Source organism: Adiantum capillus-veneris, chromosome 15 (assembly GCF_014529385.1).
Source record: "Adiantum capillus-veneris isolate H3 chromosome 15, ASM1452938v2, whole genome shotgun sequence".
NCBI lineage: Eukaryota > Viridiplantae > Streptophyta > Polypodiopsida > Polypodiales > Pteridaceae > Adiantum > Adiantum capillus-veneris.
This window is the reverse complement of record NC_140945.1, coordinates 23921325-23943150: the sequence shown is the minus strand read 5'-3', so window position 1 is coordinate 23943150 and position 21826 is coordinate 23921325. Positions and strand designations below refer to the sequence as shown.

The 21826-nt window shown below is 41.3% G+C and overlaps 1 protein-coding gene across 6 annotated transcripts in view; it reads left to right on the top strand.

Moving 5' to 3' along the window:
* The first annotated feature begins 18252 nt into the window (after positions 1 to 18252).
* Positions 18253 to 21826, top strand: part of LOC147440398 (uncharacterized) — a 47867-nt gene continuing 44293 nt past the window's right edge. For 5 of the 6 annotated variants that reach the window (XR_015190385.1, XR_015190384.1, XR_015190389.1 and 2 more), the window contains exon 1: positions 18253 to 18471. The gene's annotated coding sequence lies outside the window, so the exon portion shown is untranslated. Of the gene's footprint in view, positions 18472 to 18541; positions 18679 to 21826 lie in introns of those variants that run through there. The other variant, XR_015190386.1, reaches the window with a different exon arrangement.

The following is a 21826-nucleotide window of genomic DNA, read 5'->3' as shown; positions in this document are numbered from 1 at the left end:
CATCCATTCTCGTTTTGAATGCCAAAAATATTTTAATTTTGTTGCGTTGCCTTGGCATCGGGGATATTGTTGCTCTTTGTTCTGGCTGGTTATGCAATTTGGCAAGGCTGATTATGCCATTCCGCAGGGATTTTCAATCGTTCCCTTTGTGGTTGCGAGCAAAAGTTTGCTTTGATCTTGTTCATAAGTGGTTGAATGCATTTACCATGTTGTTTTTTTGTATTCGTGAAATCCCTCGGGTTTATTCAGTGGCATTGAACAATAGGTTCTGAACCAAGATTAAAATTTCTCTCTCTCTCTCTCTCTCTCTCTCTCTCTCTCTCTCTCTCTCTCTCTCTCTCTCTCTCTCTCTCTCTCTCTCTCTGTGTGTGTGTGTGTGTGTGTGTGTGTGTGTGTGTGTGTGTGTGTGTGTGTGTGTGTGTGTGTGGCTTAAGCTATGGATCGCTTGCACGTAGTTCCTTTTTGTAGCGAATGCCAAAAGTATGCTAATTTTTTCAGCTGCCTTGATGCTGGGGAGGTTGGTGCCCTATGTTCTGGCTAACTATGCGATTGTGCAGGGCTAATCATGCGATTCTATAGGGTTTTTAAATCATCCTCCTCGTGGTTGCATCCATTCTCGTTTTGAATGCCAAAAATATTTTAATTTTGTTGCGTTGCCTTGGCACCGGGGATATTGTTGCTCTTTGTTCTGGCTGGTTATGCAATTTGGCAAGGATGATTATGCCATTCCGCAGGGATTTTCAGTCGTTCCCTTTGTGGTTGTGAGCAAAAGTTTGCTATGATCTTGTTCATAAGCGGTTGAATGCATTTACCGGTTTTTTGTATTCATGAAATCCCTTAGGTTTATTAAGTGGCATTGAACAACAGGTTCTGAATCAGGATTAAAATTTTTCCCCCCCCCTCCCCCTCTCTCTCTCTCTCTCTCTCTCTCTCTCTCTCTCTCTCTCTCTCTCTCTCTCTCTCTCTGTGGCTTAAGCTATGGATCGCTTGCACGTAGTTCCTTTTTGTAGCGAATGCCAAAAGTATGCTAATTTTTTCAGCTGCCTTGATGCTGGGGATGTTGGCGCCCTATGTTCTACCTGACTATGCGATTGTGCATGGCTAATCATGCGATTCTATAGGGTTTTTAAATCATCCTCCTTGTGGTTGCATCCATTCTCGTTTTGAATGCCAAAAATATTTTAATTTTGTTGCGTTGCCTTGGCATCGGGGATATTGTTGCTCATTGTTCTGCCTGGTTATGCAATTTGGCAAGGCTGATTATGCCATTCCGCAGGGATTTTCAGTCGTTCCCTTTGTGGTTGCGAGCAAAAGTTTGCTTTGATCTTGTTCATAAGTGGTTGAATGCATTTACCATGTTGTTTTTTTGTATTCGTGAAATCCCTCGGGTTTATTCAGGGGCATTGAACAATAGGTTCTGAACCAAGATTAAAATTTCTCTCTGTGTGTGTGTGTGTGTGTGTGTGTGTGTGTGTGTGTGTGTGTGTGTGTGTGTGTGTGTGTGTGTGTGGCTTAAGCTATGGATCGCTTGCACGTAGTTCCTTTTTGTAGCGAATGCCAAAAGTATGCTAATTTTTTCAGCTGCCTTGATGCTGGGGAGGTTGGTGCCCTATGTTCTGGCTAACTATGCGATTGTGCAGGGCTAATCATGCGATTCTATAGGGTTTTTAAATCATCCTCCTCGTGGTTGCATCCATTCTCGTTTTGAATGCCAAAAATATTTTAATTTTGTTGCGTTGCCTTGGCACCGGGGATATTGTTGCTCTTTGTTCTGGCTGGTTATGCAATTTGGCAAGGATGATTATGCCATTCCGCAGGGATTTTCAGTCGTTCCCTTTGTGGTTGTGAGCAAAAGTTTGCTTTGATCTTGTTCATAAGTGGTTGAATGCATTTACCGGTTTTTTGTATTCATGAAATCCCTTAGGTTTATTAAGTGGCATTGAACAACAGGTTCTGAATCAGGATTAAAATTTCTCCCCCCCCTCCCCCCCCCCCCCCTCTCTCTCTCTCTCTCTCTCTCTCTCTCTCTCTCTCTCTCTCTCTCTCTCTCTCTCTCTCTCTCTCTCTCTCTCTCTCTCTCTCTCTCTCTCTCTCTCTCTCTCTCTCTCTCTCTCTCTGGCTTAAGCTATGGATCGCTTGCACGTAGTTCCTTTTTGTAGCGAATGCCAAAAGTATGCTAATTTTTTCAACTGCCTTGATGCTAGGGATGTTGGCGCCCTATGTTCTGGCTGACTATGTGATTGTGTAGGGCTAATCATGCCATTCTATAGGGTTTTTAAATCATCCTCCTCGTGGTTGCATCCATTCTCGTTTTGAATGCCAAAAATATTTTAATTTTGTTGCGTTGCCTTGGCACTGGGGATATTGTTGCTCTTTGTTCTGGCTGGTTATGCAATTTGGCAAGGTTGATTATGCCATTCCGCAGGGATTATCAGTCGTTCCCTTTGTGGTTGTGAGCAAAGGTTTGCTTTGATCTTGTTTATAAGTGGTTGAATGCATTTACCATGTTGTTTTTTTGTATTCGTGAAATCCCTCGGGTTTATTCAGTGGCATTGAACAATAGGTTCTGAACCAGGATTAAAATTTCTCTCTCTCTCTCTCTCTCTCTCTCTCTCTCTCTCTCTCTCTCTCTCTCTCTCTCTCTCTCTCTCTCTCTCTCTCTCTCTCTCTCTCTCTCTGTGGCTTAAGCTATGGATCGCTTGCACGTAGTTCCTTTTTGTAGCGAATGCCAAAAGTATGCTAATTTTTTCAGCTGCCTTGATGCTAGGGATGTTGGCGCCCTATGTTCTGGCTGACTATGTGATTGTGTAGGGCTAATCATGCCATTCTATAGGGTTTTTAAATCATCCTCCTTGTGGTTGCATCCATTCTCGTTTTGAATGCCAAAAATATTATTATTTTGTTGCGTTGCCTTGGCACCGTGGATATTGTTGCTCGTTGTTCTGGCTGGTTATGCAATTTGGCAAGGCTGATTATGCCATTCCGCAGGGATTTTCAGTCGTTCCCTTTGTGGTTGCGAGCAAAAGTTTGCTTTGATCTTGTTCATAAGTGGTATAATGCATTTACCATGTTGTTTTTTTGTATTCGTGAAATCCCTCAGGTTTATTCAGTGGCATTGAACAATAGGTTCTGAACCAGGATTAAAATTTCTCTCTCTCTCTCTCTCTCTCTCTCTCTCTCTCTCTGTGTGTGTGTGTGTGTGTGTGTGTGTGTGTGTGTGTGTGTGTGTGTGTGTGTGTGTGTGTGTGTGTGTGTGTGTGTGTGTGTGTGTGTGTGTGTGTGTGGCTTAAGCTATGGATCGCTTGCACGTAGTTCCTTTTTGTAGCGAATGCCAAAAGTATGCTAATTTTTTCAGCTGCCTTGATGCTAGGGAGGTTGGCGCCCTATGTTCTGGCTGACTATGTGATTGTGTAGGGCTAATCATGCCATTCTATAGGGTTTTTAAATCATCCTCCTTGTGGTTGCATCCATTCTCGTTTTGAATGCCAAAAATATTTTAATTTTGTTGAGTTGCCTTGGCACTGGGGATATTGTTGCTCTTTGGTCTGGCTGGTTATGCAATTTGGCAAGGTTGATTATGCCATTCCGCAGGGATTATCAGTCGTTCCCTTTGTGGTTGCGAGCAAAAGTTTGCTTTGATCTTGGTCATAAGTGCTTGAATGCATTTACCATGTCTTTTTTTTGTGTTTGTGAAATCCCTCAGGTTTATTCAGTGGCATTGAACAACAGGTTCTGAACCGGGATTAAATTCTCTCTCTCTCTCTCTCTCTCTCTCTCTCTCTCTCTCTCTCTCTCTCTCTCTCTCTCTCTCTCTCTCTCTCTCTCTCTCTCTCTCTCTCTCTCTCTCTCTCTCTCTCTCTCTCTCTCTCTCTCTCTCTCTCTCTCTCTCTCTCTCTCTCGGGCTTACGCTCAGGATTGCTTTGATCTTGCGGCCAAAGGTTCGAGAGAAGTTTGCTTTGATCTTGGTCATAAGTGGTTGAATGCATTTACCATGTCGTTTTTTTGTATTTGTGAAATCCCTCCGGTTTATTCAGTGGCATTGAACAACAGGTTCTGAATCAGGATTAAAAAAAATTTCTCTCTCTCTCTCTCTCTCTCTCTCTCTCTCTCTCTCTCTCTCTCTCTCTCTCTCTCTCTCTCTCTCTCTCTCTCTCTCTCTCTCTCTCTCTCTCTCTCTCTCTCTCTCTCTCTCTCTCTCTCTCTCTCTCTCTCTCTCTCCCGGGCTTACGCTCAAGATTGCTTTGATCTTGTGGCCCAAGGTTCAAGAATCATTACCGCCACCTGACAACAACAGGACATCAGGGAAATCAACTTCCTAGTTTGTGTCATGGCTGCTACAACATAGATCGTTGATTGCTTGTTGGACGTGCTACAGCTTCTGAGGCAGTAGAGGGGCATCTTTGAAGGATGAGATATGCTCTTGCCCGTTTGAGCTATCCACTACCTTATTATGAGATGACAAAAGATCCAAGCTAGATGGAAAGCTGGCAGGACTAGGAGTGGCTTGAGAGGTGTTGCTATAGGCTGAACTGTTGGGGGCCGTGCTCTCCATCATGTCAACCATCTAATCTTTAGTTGCAGTTTCTACCGCAGTTTATGTAATGGGTAGATTTTGTATCATCTTTCTCTTTTGGGTCGCAAGAACCGAAGTGTTGTTGTTGCCTCCAGTGTAGTTCTCCTCATCCCAGCTGCTCATTGTGTCATTCTTGAGAATTATATGTGCTGATTGTGACTTTGTAAGTGCTTGATTTAGTGGAGAACCCTACCCAATAAATCTTGAATCCAATGTTTCTTTTGCAAGTGCCATGTGCTAAATGGTTTGATGATTTTCTTGGCTAGTGGATGCATGTTTGGTAGGGGATGCCTAGAGATCAAAAACAACAAAGTCAATGACAAGAGGAGTGCTGATTATGAGTGGATTTGTTAGTGTTGATGATCACTATGGAGAATACAAACGTTGAGGGAGAAGAACACACCGATGTGATGATCCGTAGCATAACCAGATCTGCTCAAGTAGTGGATTTCAATGATAAAATTAAGTTGCATCACTCATTTATTTCAAGGAATGTGGAATATATCTAAAGGCTTGTAAGCACAAAATTTACTTCCTTGTTCATCCATGTATGCAAGGAAAGTTTATATTTCATTGATTAGCTTCATTTCTATTATTTTGGAAAGTAGTGGGACCAAGAGAAACCATTTAGGAATAGCAATTGTTGCATATAGCATTACATATTTTTTCCCAACTTAAATAATTATTTGCTTCAAGATCCTTGGATAGAGACAAAATGAGGGTTTATTTATCCGATTTAAAGGCAGTCAACACCATGACTCTTAAGGTAGATTATTTCAATGTGAGTTTACTCACTCCTTTCTTTGCTCCTCATCAAAAGAAATCATTTGGTGGAAGATTTTTGCAATCCTCCCCCTGGACCAGCTCCCATGGTTTGTGATGCGTGCCTATATCTCCTTATGTCCTCCCCCTCCAGCGCGACCAACATCACTAAGCAGGACACTTTTCTAAAACATCCCTTGCATTTTGAATTCATGGTTTGTTCTCTTAACATCTATTGCAAATGAAAACACACTACAATCTACACTTCTATTCATTTGCACTTCAACATGTATTTTTGCAAAAGCATGTGCTTCTAAATTTTTTATGTTACTTGCATACATAAAATAGCGGGTCATTACATTCCGTACAAAATCCGTATGAGGGGAGATGGCTCATTGCGAGAACGTCTGTATCTTGTCCGTATGTAGGGGGGTAGGTTAGCATGTAAGATACCGTACATAGGGGGGTTTCTCTAATTTTGATGCACGCAAGTGACATCCCCCCATTACTAATAATGAATCCCTCGAGATAAAAATATTTGAATAAATACCAAAATAATTATAATAAAAATACATATATTTAGGCTCTATATACAATGAAATACCTACATACAAATGGGCAACAATATTTATTTTATTTTATTTTTTGTGCTCAACTAGCCCAGTAACTAGCTAGCTGAGGGTTTTCAAGAAGTGATGGGAAACGTCTCCTCACGCCTATGTACAATGAAAAAGTGAGCTTAGCCATAGTGTTTAGGTGATTTTCTAAGGTGAGATAGCTTACTATGGCAAATGGAGATAGCCAAAAACTAATGGCTATTAATGATGTAAACAAATCTTCAAAAGGTGTTGCAACATGAGTCGTGATTCATGTACCTTTGACCCAGAATTGACCTACAACCTATTGACCTAGTGCCTCTAGTTGTCCTAGTCACACTGGTGAATTTTGGTCAAATTTGGAACTTTTTTTATCAAGTTATTCTCATTTTTCATTTGATGGTCAAGTTTGCATTATTTCAACTTTGCAACAACATCTCAACCAGTTTCTAGGCCTAAATAATTTATTTTTTGGTAGAAGGATGCCTCATCGAAAGGCTCAAAAGGAATGGTAAGCAGCCCCATATAAGGTTGTGGATATCTCCTTTATCCCATATCATAGACAAGGAGTTGGCAAAGGTACCTGCAATGTCTTTATTGGCAAGTTCCAAGCTATAGATGGGACCAAACTGAAGACCATCATCTTCCTCAAAGAGTTGTGGATCCTACATCAACAAAGAGAAGCATTGGAAGTTTCAAGATGCATGTAGCTAGATGGATGCTTCTGACAACCACCTTTGGGCACCGACTACCAGAGAGGCTATGAGCTGATAAGCTCAATACATTATAATGGTGAAGCTACCTTAACGGACAAGGATAAAGCAACAATCAAAGTGAAGATCACCAATGATTTGATCAATAAGGCCCTCCACCTACCAGCTGGCAACCAGAATCTACTCCACAAGACAAAGGCAATCAGTAATATACTCTCTTGTCCAGTGTATGTGATACACCTACATATCCACAAGGTGCACCTCCCTGTGATATCTCTGTCTAAACTAGGACATCACCAACTCTCTAGTTCTCACCTACTACCAACCAATGGACTCATGTATTGCATGGTTGCATGTTGGCGAGCCCCCTACCACAAGCATGGCGCCATTAGAAACTAGAGGTGGACATGACAACGGTTGAAGGAGTAGGCACACCACCTCACTTGCATACCGCATAAACAATTGCCAAAACTCCACCTGCCACCACTAAAAGGTGGTGCGCACACCCTTTTTCCTTGGCCAAAAATAGCATAGATGTTTTCTTTTATTTTTCTTTTCTCGACATGGGAGTCCCCCCCCCCCCTTCCCCCCTAAACGAGGGAATTAGCCATGCACCAACAACCTCCAATTTGCATGCATTGGCCCCATAAACTCCAGTGAGAACAACTGCCAAAATAGTTTGATAGCCGTCTCTCTCTCTCTCTCTCTCTCTCTCTCTCTCTCTCTCTCTCTCTCTCTCTCTCTCTCTCTCTCTCTCCTCTCATTATCTATAATTATACACCCTCTCCACTATCATTCAGCCCTCTCTCACCCCTCTCATGCTATCTCAAGGCTATCTCTCTCTTTGAACTACATATACACATATCTATACTCATACATACGTCTACAATGCCACACATACTCTCTCTCTCTCTCTCTCTCTCTCTCTCTCTCTCTCTCTCTCTCTCTCTCTCTCTCTCTCTCTCTCTCTCTCTCTCTCTCTTGCCATAGCTTGCACAAATCGATGAATAGTAGGGGCCATGTTGAAACTTCACACACACACACACACACACACCTCATGGCAATCACTCATCAAAAGCTCGTTATATCAAGTGCGTTCAAGAGATAATTAATAATAACGAGATAATACCCCAATATACATGTTATATTTACATTGTGGGCCTGTTAAAAAAACCCCAGCCCCTCTAATGTATACAAAAAAGTATTACTAATAATCCTCTTGATTAACTCACATGATATGATACACATTTTTTTGCCTTGGAACACACATATACTTCCCCACCTTCTTTCCTCCAATATTCCATCCTCAAGTCTACTTTCTATAGTGATAAGCAAAACGGTCATTAGGGGGTCATTAACACACAAAAAAGCCCCACAACACCCACCACTTCTCCGACAACTCCAATCAATCTTCATCTTAGTGCCATCTTAACATCAGATAGCAAAACTCTCAATCTAGGGCTGATGTTTTGTTTAGTACTCTGAGAAATAACATCAATCACAAACCCCTAATCTCGTAGCCTAACCGACATCACAAGGTCCACACAATGACACTTCAGGATATTACAACTGCCAATTCTTAAAGAATTTGCAGTCGGCCATGACATCAGTTGGTTAGTTGAGGTCAAAATTATCTTTCATGGAGGCCATAAAACCACTATCTCATTCCAAATACTCTATGTCCTGGCATGAATACGTGGAAGGACAACCCAAATTTTGAGGCACACCTAGCTTTGGCACTCCCCGCCCCAGCAACTTGAAATGGGCCAAGGTGAAACTCCAGAATCACTTGCAAAGTGCTTTACATCAACGCTTTGATTTGCTATCATTGCCCACGATGGGAACAATACTAGCACGCTAGGGCTGCTTTCCCATTATTAAACTTTGAGTTTGGAACAAAATCATAAAAAATAACATCTGATAATCCTTTCATTCCATCCCTCAAGACCTTTTCCACCATGTATTTGGCATACTTTTTGTTGGAATTAGGATTGCAGAGAAAGGCGCAAAGCTTGGAGAAGACGAAGGAAGCTCAAGGCACACAATAGAGAGTCTGCTACTTAGTGTGCAATGGAAAGATAGATAGCCCTAGAGTGATGGGCATATATACAATGCTCGGGGGGAAAAAACTCCTAAAGAGGGAAAAAAAGCCTCGGCGGTCCTAGTGTTTTCACACACATCACTACCACATGTATATGGTAACACATTCCCCCTAGAGTGATGCGGTGAACGAGAGATGGCACATGAGTAAAGGGAAGTGCCATGCCTTGAGGACATGATCAGCCCACAAAGGGGAGTAAGCCCAAAGCTTTGCGGAAAGCTTCAAGCTTCTCACGAGACAATGCCTTTGTGAAAAGGTCTGCAAGGTTGTCCTGTGTCGGCACATAAGCCAAGCTGATCTCTCCTGCTGAGAGCCTCTCCCTGACATAGTGGTAATGCACCTCAATGTGCTTTGTGCGAGCATGAAAAACTGGGTTCCTCGCAACTGCCAATGCGCTCTGACTGTCAGTGTAGATAGTGTTGGCAGTGTCCTGTCCAACACCCAAATTAGCCATAGGGCATCTGAGCCATACACACTCAACCGTAGCTGTGAAGACTGCCCTGTACTCCGCCTCACAACTCGAAGTGGCCACAGTAGGTTGCTTCTTGCTCAACCATGACATACATGAACTGCCAAGCATGAAAAAAAACCACTTGTGGACACTCACGTGTCAAAACAACCAGCCCAATCTAAGTCGGAAAAAGCATGTAAGTCTGGCGGCAACGATCCCCCCTTGGGATAAAACAAGCCAAGATATAAAGTGCCACTAAGGTAGCGGAAAATCCTCTTGACAGCCTGCCAATGCTTAGACCCTGGGCTATGCATAAATCTGTTGACCTGTGAGACTGCAAACTGAATATCCGGCCTCGTGTTGCATACATAAATGAGGCAGCCAACAACAGTTTGATAAAGAGTTACATCAACAGGATCGCCAGCATCATGTAGACTCAACTTCAAACCTGTTTCCATGGGAGTGGCAATAGGTTTGCAATCCTCAAGTCCAAACTTACATAGCAATGTCTCTATGTAACTTTTCTAACACAAGGCAATACCACCATCACACTGCTTAAATTGTATACCCAAGTAATGATGCAACAGCCCCAAATCTTTCATCTTGAAAGTAGCATTCAAATCAGCCTTAAATTAAGTAATATGTCTCTCATTTGGTCCAGTGATCAGCAAAACATCGACATAAAGAACCACAATGAGAAGTACATCATCCTCACGCTTTAATGTGCTTTCTGTTGGACTGTTACGAAAGCCTCGTTTGACCAAATGAGTGTCAGCTTTCTCATACCAAGCACGAGGAGATTGCTTCAACCCATACAAAGCCTTCTTACATCTGCACACTTTATCCTCTTGTCCTTTTATGACAAAACTGTGAGGCTGCGTTACATAAACTTCCTCAAATATGTCACCATTAAAGAAAGCAATAACAATGTCTGATTGATGTACATCCCAACCAAAATGAGCTACCAATGCACATAGAAAATGCACACTAGTCATACGACAAGTGGGAGAAAAAGTCTCTTCATAATCTATGCCCTTTTGTTGTGCATAACCCTTTGCAACAAGTCGAGCCTTATGGCGATCGATCTCACCATCCGACTTACGTTTCAACTTGTAAACCCACTTCGTACCAATGGCCTTTTTGCCAGGAGGAAAATCACATAAATTCATGTGTCATTTTCTATAAGTGCATCATATTCTGATTGCATGGTAGCCATCCAATTTTTTGAATTCTGTGCTTCATCAAAAGACAGAGGCTCCTCAACATCATGTAAGCTAGACACAGCCAAAGCATAACAATCTGATGCATAAGATGCATGGCGAGAGCCTAAACGAGTATGACTAGACAAAGGTGCATCCAATTTACTGTCAGGCAAAGTGTGCACCAGCCATTTTGGCATACCTCTAGCCTGCTCATTTTCAGCCATTTCCTCATCAAGTACATCATGTACATCTGCATCAGTAATAGGCTGATCTATAACATTTTCAGAAACCCCCATAGGCTGTACATTTGCCTCATTGGAACTTACATTCGTATTTCCACCACTGAAAAGAGGCAACAAAGTGTCATAAATGTCCTGTGAGCTTACATTATTGTCTCTAGTACATGACAACAAGGGCTGAACAAAATCTTCTACAAACACTACATCCCATGAAACCAGAATACGTTTTGTTTGTGGATGATACAACCTATAACCTTTGCTTTCAGCACTATAACCAACAAAAATACATTTGACAACCTTATCATCCAATTTTCTGCGATGTGCTTGTGGAACCAAAGCATATGCCAAACAGCCAAAAAACACGCATGTGCTGAATAGAAGGCTTTCTATCATGCCATGCTTCATATGGAGTAATAGATTGCAAAGCTTTCGTAGGACACCTGTTTAGTACATAAGTGGCACACATGATGGCCTCAAGCCAAAAAGAATGCGGCAAAGCTTGACTTTTGACCATACATCGTGCCATTTTCATAAGTGACATGTTTTTCCTCTCAGCAACACCATTTTGCTGAGGTGTATAAGGCACTGCACATTGGTGTTTTATCCCACGACTAGCCAAAAATGCATTGAATTCATGAGACATATACTCCCCCCCTCGATCGGAACGGAGGGTGCTCATAGTACATTTCAAGACATTTTTAGCCATAGCGAGAAATTTGTTTGAAGCACTTGGGTCATAAGTCTCCAAGTACTAGCAAAAGTCTGGTAAGAATCTGGTAAGGCATCAAGAACAGTCTGCACAAGGGAACTGTCTGAAATGACTTCACCTTCACAAATAAGTTGCTCATTGATATCCTTGACACTAGCAAGGAAAGTGTCCATATCATCTTCCTCATAAATAATCTTCGACTCCAGCTCTTTACCGAGCAAAGTAATTTTAGCCTCATGATTGCGACTTGCATAAAGACCAGCCAATATATCCCAAGCCTGTTTTGCAGATTTCGCTGGACGGATGTGAGGAGCAATGGTGCGCTTCACTGACAACGCAATCAATGCATGAGCCTGTACATCCTTTACATCCCAACGAGCTTGTTCTGTCGTAGGCAAAACAACTCTAATAGCAACAATCCTTGCAGCAAGACCTGCAACATCCTCAACATCGCCTACATCCTCAAAATAAGGATGTACATCAATGCCCTACACAATATTGCGGAAGCCCTTTGACACAAGAACGTGTTGCATCATATAAGCCCACATAGGGTAATTGTCCCCATCCAACCTATCCTCAGCAGTAAACATCTTGAAGACATCTGTGTTGTTGTCAGCCATGGTAAATGCTGCACCTGATGTGAAAACTGCTCGAAAATAGGAGAAACGGAGCGAGAAAAACACGTGCTATATAGCACAAACCGTAGAAGACTGTAAGGCATCTGTTATGAAACAATTGGCACTGATAGAAATTCTGCACAAAATGACAAAATTGCCTGTGTAGACCTGCCTGTAGTGGAAATGGAGGCCGAAATGAGCCCGAATCAGAAATCTGAGCAGACTAAGCTCTACGAGCTTGCCCGAAATATTTGTCGACCTGTGAATGCTCGCCAAACCTCACTGTAATCGGAGAAAGTGAACAGGCGTGTGCTGGAGCAGGTGACGACTAAGCCTAGGAGGACGTAACCTGCTCTGATACCAATTGTTGGAATTAGGGTTGCAGAGAAACACACACAGCTTGGAGAAGACGAAGGAAGCTCAAGGCACACAATAGAGAGTGTGTTGCTTAGTGTGCAATGGAAAGATAGATAGCCCTAGAGTGATGGGCGTATATACAATGCTCGGGGGGAAAACCTCCTAAAGAGGGAAAAAATGCCCCGGCGGTCCTAGTGTGTTCACACACATCACTACCACATGTATATGGTAACACTTTTTGTGTCATAACCCACACCACTAGTTCATTATGTATGACAATTTTCACAAATTGTGGATGTCCTTTGATTTTTGGGACATCTACATAAGGGACCAATGGGATTATCACTCCCTATACTTCTCTGATTACCTAACTAAAGCAAGAGCAAAAATACATGATCAAGAACACATTTTTGCCTACACACATGAAATTAATTGATCAACGATACGATGAACACAAGCCATATTTGTCATGGTTGGTTAGGACTACAGACCTTGGCTATCTAGGGACCTCACCAAAATTGAGAGGAATGGAAGAATATGGACCCCATTATTGAGGGTTACTCTTGGGAAAGGGATATCCACCAGATCCATGGAGAGAAGAAACCATTGTAAATAATTATAATTTATTTCTCTATGTTCTTAAACTTTTTAATAAAGCAAACTTAGTTTTCATTTCTCTCATTTGTATATCCACTCGATGTATATCACAATCACTCGTAACAATGTTCTTTTTTTTTTCTCTCAAATATGTATTGCCTAGGGCACCTCTAAAGCAATGCTTTCAACCTAACAGATATGACGACACTAGTTTTTTTTTTTAAATTGTGATTTCTATTTGTGGTATAGCGCCGGTGCCTAGAAGGGCAATTCTATACACTGAATCTTAATCTAAATTATTAACATACGCTAACCTTTAACCATTTACCAATTTTCATTATATAATCGACACATGTTCTTTGTTACAATTCATTTGTTTAATTATTGACCTTTCAATGCAGTCGTTGTTCAATTTATGCATCACATCACCCCCCCCCCCCCCCCGGTCCCCAAGAAATTTTTTTAAAAAAATTAACACATTTTTAACAACCACTTCTACTATGTGCAATGATTTTCCTCCCCTATCTGCATGGTTTGATTGTAGTGTACATATCCTTATCCTATTTTTAGCATTGTTTATAGAAACTATGATGTCACATTTACCTTACATCTAAGAGTAATTGCATATCCCATCAACCTTCCATTTCTCAATAACTACATATTCTTGCCATTTAAATAATAACGCAATCGTTTTTTATGCTAAATTAATTCGTACAAGTGAATACCATTTGCCTCCTTCTGTAGAGTGTTGTGATTCCTCAAACAAGCCCCTCAATCGTATCTACCCTAAATAATGGTTGTACCTTGCCCATTTTCTAAGTTGGCTCATATCTTCCCTTAGTCAACGTAAAGATAAATCGTAAGTCTTAATTTGTCTCCCTTTCTTTTATTTCATGATAAATAAGATCACTATAGAAGATTCTCGTCGATGTATAAAATTTTGGTAAATTTCCTTCAAACTCTCTTCCTTCGTTGCAAGCAAATCATATACATCATATTTTAATCTACTTCCCTAAATTTCAAAATTTCAAACGAACTGTCGATTACTACTCATGTTGTTGGTTTTAGAGGTCAATTTCAATTGTGCTAATAAAATCCTATAGATTAAAAAAGGTTATTTGGAACAATGCATATTCAGATTGTAAGTTTTTTTTCAAATTCACTCATATTTTGAATCCAAGTTGATAGAAAATGTATTACATGCTTATGCAATACCTTGCCCATTAATCACATGTACACGGATCCACCGGTTTAGATAGTGTACACTAATCATACTGGTGTAGATCTTGTGTAGATTTTCTAGTTTAAGAAACATTGACTTCTTTTATAGCAGATCCACTGATTTAGGTAGCACAAGTGTAGGTCCTCCAATTTACGCAGCATGACAACAAATGTAGTTTCAACAATTTTTTGTAGTAAAAATGTACAGGTACCGGTTTAGGGAGCACTAGTGTAGATTCGCCAATTCAAGTAGCACGTTTAAAATTAGTGTTGATTCTTCGCTTTAGGCGACACTAATTACAAAATCATAATGCAGTGGCTAGCCACCATTTCTCTTAGCTAAATTTGTAATTACCTCGGGTATATGATGGAAGTGATTTGGATTATATGAATTTGGAAATTGGCTTATGGTGATATGATGTTAACAATGTTTATGGTTTTGGACTTAGAATTTATGAAACTTGGTCACTAAACAATGATTGTGACCAATGATATCCTGATACATCAAGATATGATGTATATTGCTAGTGGTATAAATTATAATACACTAGTATATGTGGTATGTGGATGGTTGAAGACATAAGCAAAATAGTATGCTTAAGTTCATAAGATTTTACTTTGATTCATGATGTTTTTGACACATAACTTTAACCATTGTTTCAAACAAGTATGATTTCTAGATTAATAACCTAGCAAATGAGGGTAGTTTCTTCCCTAACAAAGAGGTATATAAGAGACTTTAATTATGATGCATTACCAATTATTTTCTATAGATGATGGGTGGCAAATTACGATTTTTTTATGGGTTAATCAATAGCCTATGGACATTTAATTATTTGAGGACTGTCATTTTATATTCATGTGGACAATTGCAATCATTTTTGCACATTTAATAAAACCTATAAATAAATACGAGTTAGAGGGAAATGGGGACTTTCATGGGGGAGATTTCACCTAGTGCCCTATGTCTTCTTCTCTCCCTTCTTCTCTCTTGTACATGGGTAGCACTCCATTATAAGAGGTGTCCATGTATGCACCCTCATGCTCTTCCTCACTCTCCACCTCCTACTCCATCATGGATGCTACGCCAAGGTTGTTAGCTATGTGCAAATGTTATTTGTATAAGCTTTATGTGTTCTTTTTCAACGCTGCAATGCTTTTGTTGGATAGCAATATTGTCCTTTCCACAACCATGTTGGGAATATCCTACAATCAATGTGAAGAGAGCTTCCTCCACGATCTTTGCTGGGCATATTCTCCCATAAGAGGACTCCAAGGATTTACTTTGGCAAGAAACCCTCACTTTGCATTTCGTTAAAAATAGCCAAGAGCTTCCTTTCCACAACCTAGCAAGAAACCCTCACTTTACATCTGGTTAAAATAGGCGAGAGCCTCCATTCTTAAAATCAATATTTTCCAAGTGACCATCGATTACAATGACTCGGTCAGTGCTTGATAGACATATCATTGGTAGATTCAGTTTTGCAAGCTTCAATTGACGAGAAACCCTCACTTCACATACAACCTAGAGATTCCTTGCTATAAGGAAGTTGGGTGTATTTTGCAATCACAATGCTTCAAGAAACCCTTAGTTCATGTTTGGTTAAAACAACCAGAGCTTCCTTTCCATAGACATGTTGGCTATATCTTGCAATCAACGCACTCCAAGATACAAAATTTCACACAACAAGCTCATCAACAATTTTCATGCTTTTGTTACAGGGTCACATTAGATATACATATCAGGACTTCACTTTGCCATAGCTTTCTCAACCAATCTTGTTGGTATATCCTCCCAAAAGAGCACTCCAAGGACTTTATATGTCAAGAAATTCTCACTTTGCAATTGGTTAAAACCATGAGGGGTGCACCTTACAAAATTCTTCATATCATGTGCAATCAAAGCCTAGTAAACCCCCTTTACATATTTATGGATTGGAATAAACTATCCGTCTTTATTCATAAATGTGTTAGTTTTCCTTAAAATGATTAAAATGGCCATCTATAAGTGTAATTCTACAACTGATATGAACTATACTATACCATCATGTCAGTACACATGATACACCTACATACCTACAAGGTTCACCCCTTGGTGTTAAAACAACCAAGAGCTTCATTCCATAGACTGCTCCCTTTGCATTTGTTAAAACAGTGAAGAGTTTCCTTTCCAAAGCTTGTTGGGCATATCTTGCAATCAACAGGCTCCAAGATATGAAATTTTGCATAGAAAGCACATCAACAATTTTTGTGCTTTTGTAAGGGAACCACATTGGGCATACATATCTGGACTTGGCAAAGTTCACTTTGCCAGAGCTTCCCAACCTTGTTGGGTATATCCTCCCATAAGAGCACCCCAAGGATTTCATATAGCATGAACCCTCAATACACATTTAGTTAAAATAGCCAAGAGCTTCCTTTTGGGGAATCAATACATGTTCCAAGTGACTGTCGATTGCAATGGCTCGATCAACCCTTGATACACATATCATCATGTAGATATATTCCAGAGGCTTCAAATTGATGAGAAACCCTCACGTTGCATCCATTGGAAACAACCCAGAGCATCCTCATGTTGGGAATATTTCATGATCATGATGCTTCAAGAAAACCTCACTTTGCATTAGGTTAAAACAACCAAGATCTTCCTTTGCTGAAATCAATAAAGTTGAAGTTATCGTCAATTGCAATGGATCAATTAACTCTTGATAGAATTATCATCTTGTAGATGCATTCCAACAGAATTCAATTGATGCAAAATACTCACTTCACATTTGCTAGAAACAACCTTGAGGTTCCTCACAACTAGCATGTCGGGTAAGAAGCATTCCATCTATCACATACTTGATTACTGTATCAGGCCCCATGCATGCCTCAAACCTAATCGTGCAACCAACCTCTTCACGGCCAAGCATGCAATCAAATTCTTTAGCAACCCTTTTGGCTAGAAACGTTGTGGCCACTCTTCGAGGTTGTGTGCTTCAATCTTTCCTTTTGTTGTGTAACTTGCTTCTACTAGATATTGTGTAACCTGTGTTGTTTTCCCTAAACCAGTTTCTCCAATCACAACTAAAATCCAGTTCTCATGGACTACTCTAACTAGCTCATTTTTCAACTTATGAATGGAAAGACAGTCTTTGCTCCTGCATTGATAATTTTGACCGCTAAACAAATGTGGGTGCCTTATCAAATGTATCCTTGTTCCACTCTGGCATGTCATATGCAAAGAGTCCTACACCACATAGTTCTTGAGCAAGATGCCGCTCTCTTGTTTCTAGCATGGGATCTTCCCAAGGATGATTCAAATCCTTTGGGATGGAATCAAGGAGGGTCCTTTGCCACTATGCCACTACTCTTGCAACTTTCTGGCTAAAGATGAATGTGTCATTGCAGCTCTTTGAAGTGAACAATCTAGATTCCTTATGATTTTCACATGTGACCTATCAATGGAGTACCTTGTTTGCCCTTTTAAGAAGGTTTGTTCATCCTTAATTTTAAGTTCCTCTTCAACACCTTTGTGTTGACACAACGATCTCTACGCAAATCATCATCACTCATTGCCAACATATGCATTGTATCTATCCATGCGATCATCATGCTCTCTGTGAGTCCTTTGATCACTATCCATGTGGCTACGATCCCTTCTATATTCATCGTCTTTGTCATGATCTTTGTGGCTTTCATACCTTCTCTCATGTCGATCATGTCCATCATCATCTCTTTTGCAACTTCTACTATCATGCCGACCGTCATGTTCACTTTGGCTATCATGTCTACCATCACCATTGCTTCCATGTTTGTTTCTCTTCTCTCAACTTAGCCTCATGTTGAAGCTCTTGTTGATTCTCCCTTTGTCATTTTGAGTCACCCATGTCAACGTCACCTCAACACAGTGGAGGGCTTTGAACGAATGTGAGGCCGCATTTTGATATTATTAAAAAAATGAATTAAAAATGCTTTCAACTCAACTCAATGGAGATACTACCGGCGTGGCTAACTCTCTTTGAGTGTTTTGGTGAACGCTATTAGAAAATCATGGTAAAAAGAGTCTTCTATATAATGTAGGTGTGTATATGCTCTTTTATATGCTTGGGATAATACACCATCATGGAAATGCAAACCTAGACAAGTGGCGATGGGAGGGTGTAATATGATGTAGAGAGGGGAGCCCTCTGCATGTATAGTGGGTCTCCATGAACATGCTATTTCATGGATGATGGAACTCATGCATTTGATTGGACTCGTAAGATCTTCGAAGGGTGAACAACGGTCCTCCTTTGCCATCTCCGCTGGCGATGTCCCTTCAAGATCGCTTGCTTATGCTGATGGAATGGTATGTAACCAGCTTATTTTTGTAAGGTGAAAATTGTATGTCATAGCTCAAATTTCATATCTTTTTCTAGAGGCAGGCTATTTGAAATTCGAAATTTAGATTGCCTCCTCGCTCCCATTGCGTGGGCACCTGCCAGCGATAGCAACATCTCCACCGCCCCATCCCAAGTGCGAACCTTGAAACTGGGAGGCTCTGTCAACGTTGTGAGTGTTATGAGTCTCTTGTTGTGCTGTAAATCTAGGGAGAAACTATATTTTGCGCTTTGGTTTTCCTAAAGAGACTAGTAGCTGCGATTTTGTGTAAAGGTGGGGGAGGTAGTATCGCATTGCTTGTATGGCTTTTCTCCTCTGCATATTCTTTTGGTCATCGTCAAGGTTATTTGTATGCACGTGTCTCTTTTTGGGCAGCAAAGGTTACGACCACATTGTACAGGTTGAGAGTTCTTCAGGATAATCTCATCATGCAGAACATTTTTGTGGCTTAGTGTTTTTTGATCTTTTGCTGCGTATACCTTTCTTCCTGCAGTGGTGGCAACCTTTTGGGCCTTTGCTGTAGCTTAATGTTGCACTCGTTGTTCAAATGTGTTAGTATTGATCCATTGGCTAGATTAATTTGATCTATGAGAGAGCAGGCACGTTTATTTTGTCATCCAAAGCTACATGTCGATATTGCTGAATGCCACAATACTATAAGAACAAGCAAGTATGCGTGTATGATTATTCATGCAAAGAGGGTTATACATGATTGGAACTTATCTGATGGACTAGTTCGGACATGTATGCCCTGCAAATAGGCTGAAAGAAGGCTTTTCTAGACTTATCTTGGCTCAAGATGTAGCTATATGTCTATATGGCACACAAAACCAGTGTGCACGTGATATAACACCCTGGGAGTCCACATTAGATGATGACAATCTTCTTAAATCTGGACGAATTAGGATTGGTTCTATAGTTAGCTCTCTTTCAACTCTTTGAAAGCTTTTGTTTCGGTCTGTCCAATGAAAGGGAACACTCCTCTTGTCAACTCAAAATGTGAAGCATTCTTTGCAAAGAGGTGAATAAACTTGTGTAGTGAAAACAAAGTCCAAAAACTCTATACTTCATAATTATTGGTCGATCATGAACTAGTTTAGTTTTAAGGGATTTGTGTACACATCATTCTTATAGACAATGTAATTTGGGTAGATATCATTTTTATATACAATGCGTCTAAGAAAGTGAATCTCCTTCAAGCACTTACTCTTCTGGTTGTCGATCACCAGCGGGTCTTGTTGAAATGTTTTAAATACTATCTGCAAGTACTCTTGATGTTGCATTTTATTCCGAAAAACCGATGATGTGATCAGGATGTCTCAACAAAAGCTTGATGGAGACAAAATTCTGGTCCATCTTCCTTTTGAAGGTAGCTAGTGTCACAACGTGATGATGTGGCATGACCCAACCAGACTGGAATAGGAGAGAAAGAGCCGAAAAGGACCTGAGCTGAAAATGTGGTGCGTTTTGCAAAAGTTGACATGGTAGTCTTTACAGTCTATATGGATGTTGGCGTGGTAGTCAGGAAGCTGGAGAGCTTTTGGGTACGATTTAGGAAAGCCTCAACTTATAATACTTTTGAGCAACAATTTTTGATAGCACTTGACTTTGGTGCTTTTAGCCCTTATAAAAATAATTGATAGGACTTGATTTTGGTGCTGTTAGCCCTTAAAAAAATAATTGTGATTTTTAGGGTTGGAAGTTGCTTTTGGACCTATTCCAATAAAAGAGAAGCTGGGGGTGCCATTAGAGCAGATTAGCCCAACGCACTGGGACTTGTGGACAACTTAGAGGGAGAGCATGGCTTTTTGAGTTGTAAACTTTGATGAAATACACGAGTGTAACAGGCTACAGTGTCACTTTCACAGGACACTCAGTTAGTACAGTTGGCCTGGTGTGAATCGTCTGGTTTGGTTCACACTGGACGGACTCTTTGGGCTGGGCTGGGCAGTGACACATGGCAGGATACAGACGGTGGTCTAGTGGACATCGTGGCGAGGTCACCACCACCACTCACTTTGGAGATTGGCTTAGGTGATTGACATTTATGGGCCGTCGGGTCATTATCATCATCTTCTTCACCTTTGGTCCAGCATCGTCGTCGAGAGCAGTGAGTCTATACACAGAGCACTGATTCACCATCCCTGCACATCGGAGCCTCGATACCCCCATTGTACCTGTGAGTCCTGGGCTGGAGCTGAGTGTGCTGCCACGCCAGAGTCTGTATCAGTCTTTGAGATAGTCGAGTCGTATGTTCTGGTCCGCTGTTGTGTCTTTGTGAGCTCTGTGGATGTCTATTGTTTCCTTTCTTTTCAGTTTGTTTGAGTGAGATTTTCACGGACATTGCACTGAGGACCACCCAATGTAGAGAGCACGACACATTATCCGCGCTACAGGTGCTCTCATTTTGGCGACCACGATGGGATCTCAACTGAAATCTCACTCTGTGAGGTGCAAATCTTGAAGCTAGCTGGGTCTATCTAGCTTCGCCTACCTTGCCTAGCTTCGCCGACCTTGCCTTGCACTGTTCTACTCTCGCCTGGTCCAACTGGTCTAGTCCTCTCTCGCCCTGGTCCAATTGGTCTAGTCCTCTCTCGCCCTAGTCATCTCTCGCCCTGGTCCAACCTGTCCTCGGTCTAGACCTCCTCGACCCTGGTCTAGTCCTCCTCGTCCTTGGTCTAGCCTGGTCTAGTCACTTGCCTGGGCTAGTAGAGTCTAGACCAGTCCTCAGCCAGTTCAAGGTTTTCTTGCCCAAAGCTTGGTTGGTTTGGTGGTCCTTGCATGACCCATACAAGGCGGTCAGTCGAGCGTCAAAGCGCTTTCCTGAGTCCTCTGAAGTACTACAACAAAAGACGACCCTTGGAACCTGTTAGAAGTCCATCAACCTCATCACCCATACCTTCACATACGACATCACCCTTCCTCCCTCCGGTTCCACATCTTCCATATCACCTTCTCCAGTAAAGCTCTCTCCTATTCTGCTACAGCAGGCTACAGAGCAATAGGCTCAGCAAGGGGCCATGGAGCCGTTGGCTAGCGTTTTGGCTAAGGTAAACATCAAGTTCCCTACATTTAAAGGACTCTCTTCAGAAGATGCTGACGACCATGCAAGGAGGTTCGTATCTCTCTGTAGGGGTCGTGGTCTTAACAGGGAAGATGCTTATTTGGTACTCTTTCCATCCACCTTGGATGGCTTAGCAGACAAATGGTACAGCCAGTTTGCAGAGAACCATTTTGCAACTTGGGTAGCCTTAAGACAACAGTTCTGTGTAGCTTTCAGGCCAGGTGACTACCAGGAGAAGGTGTTGGATGAGTTGGCCAAC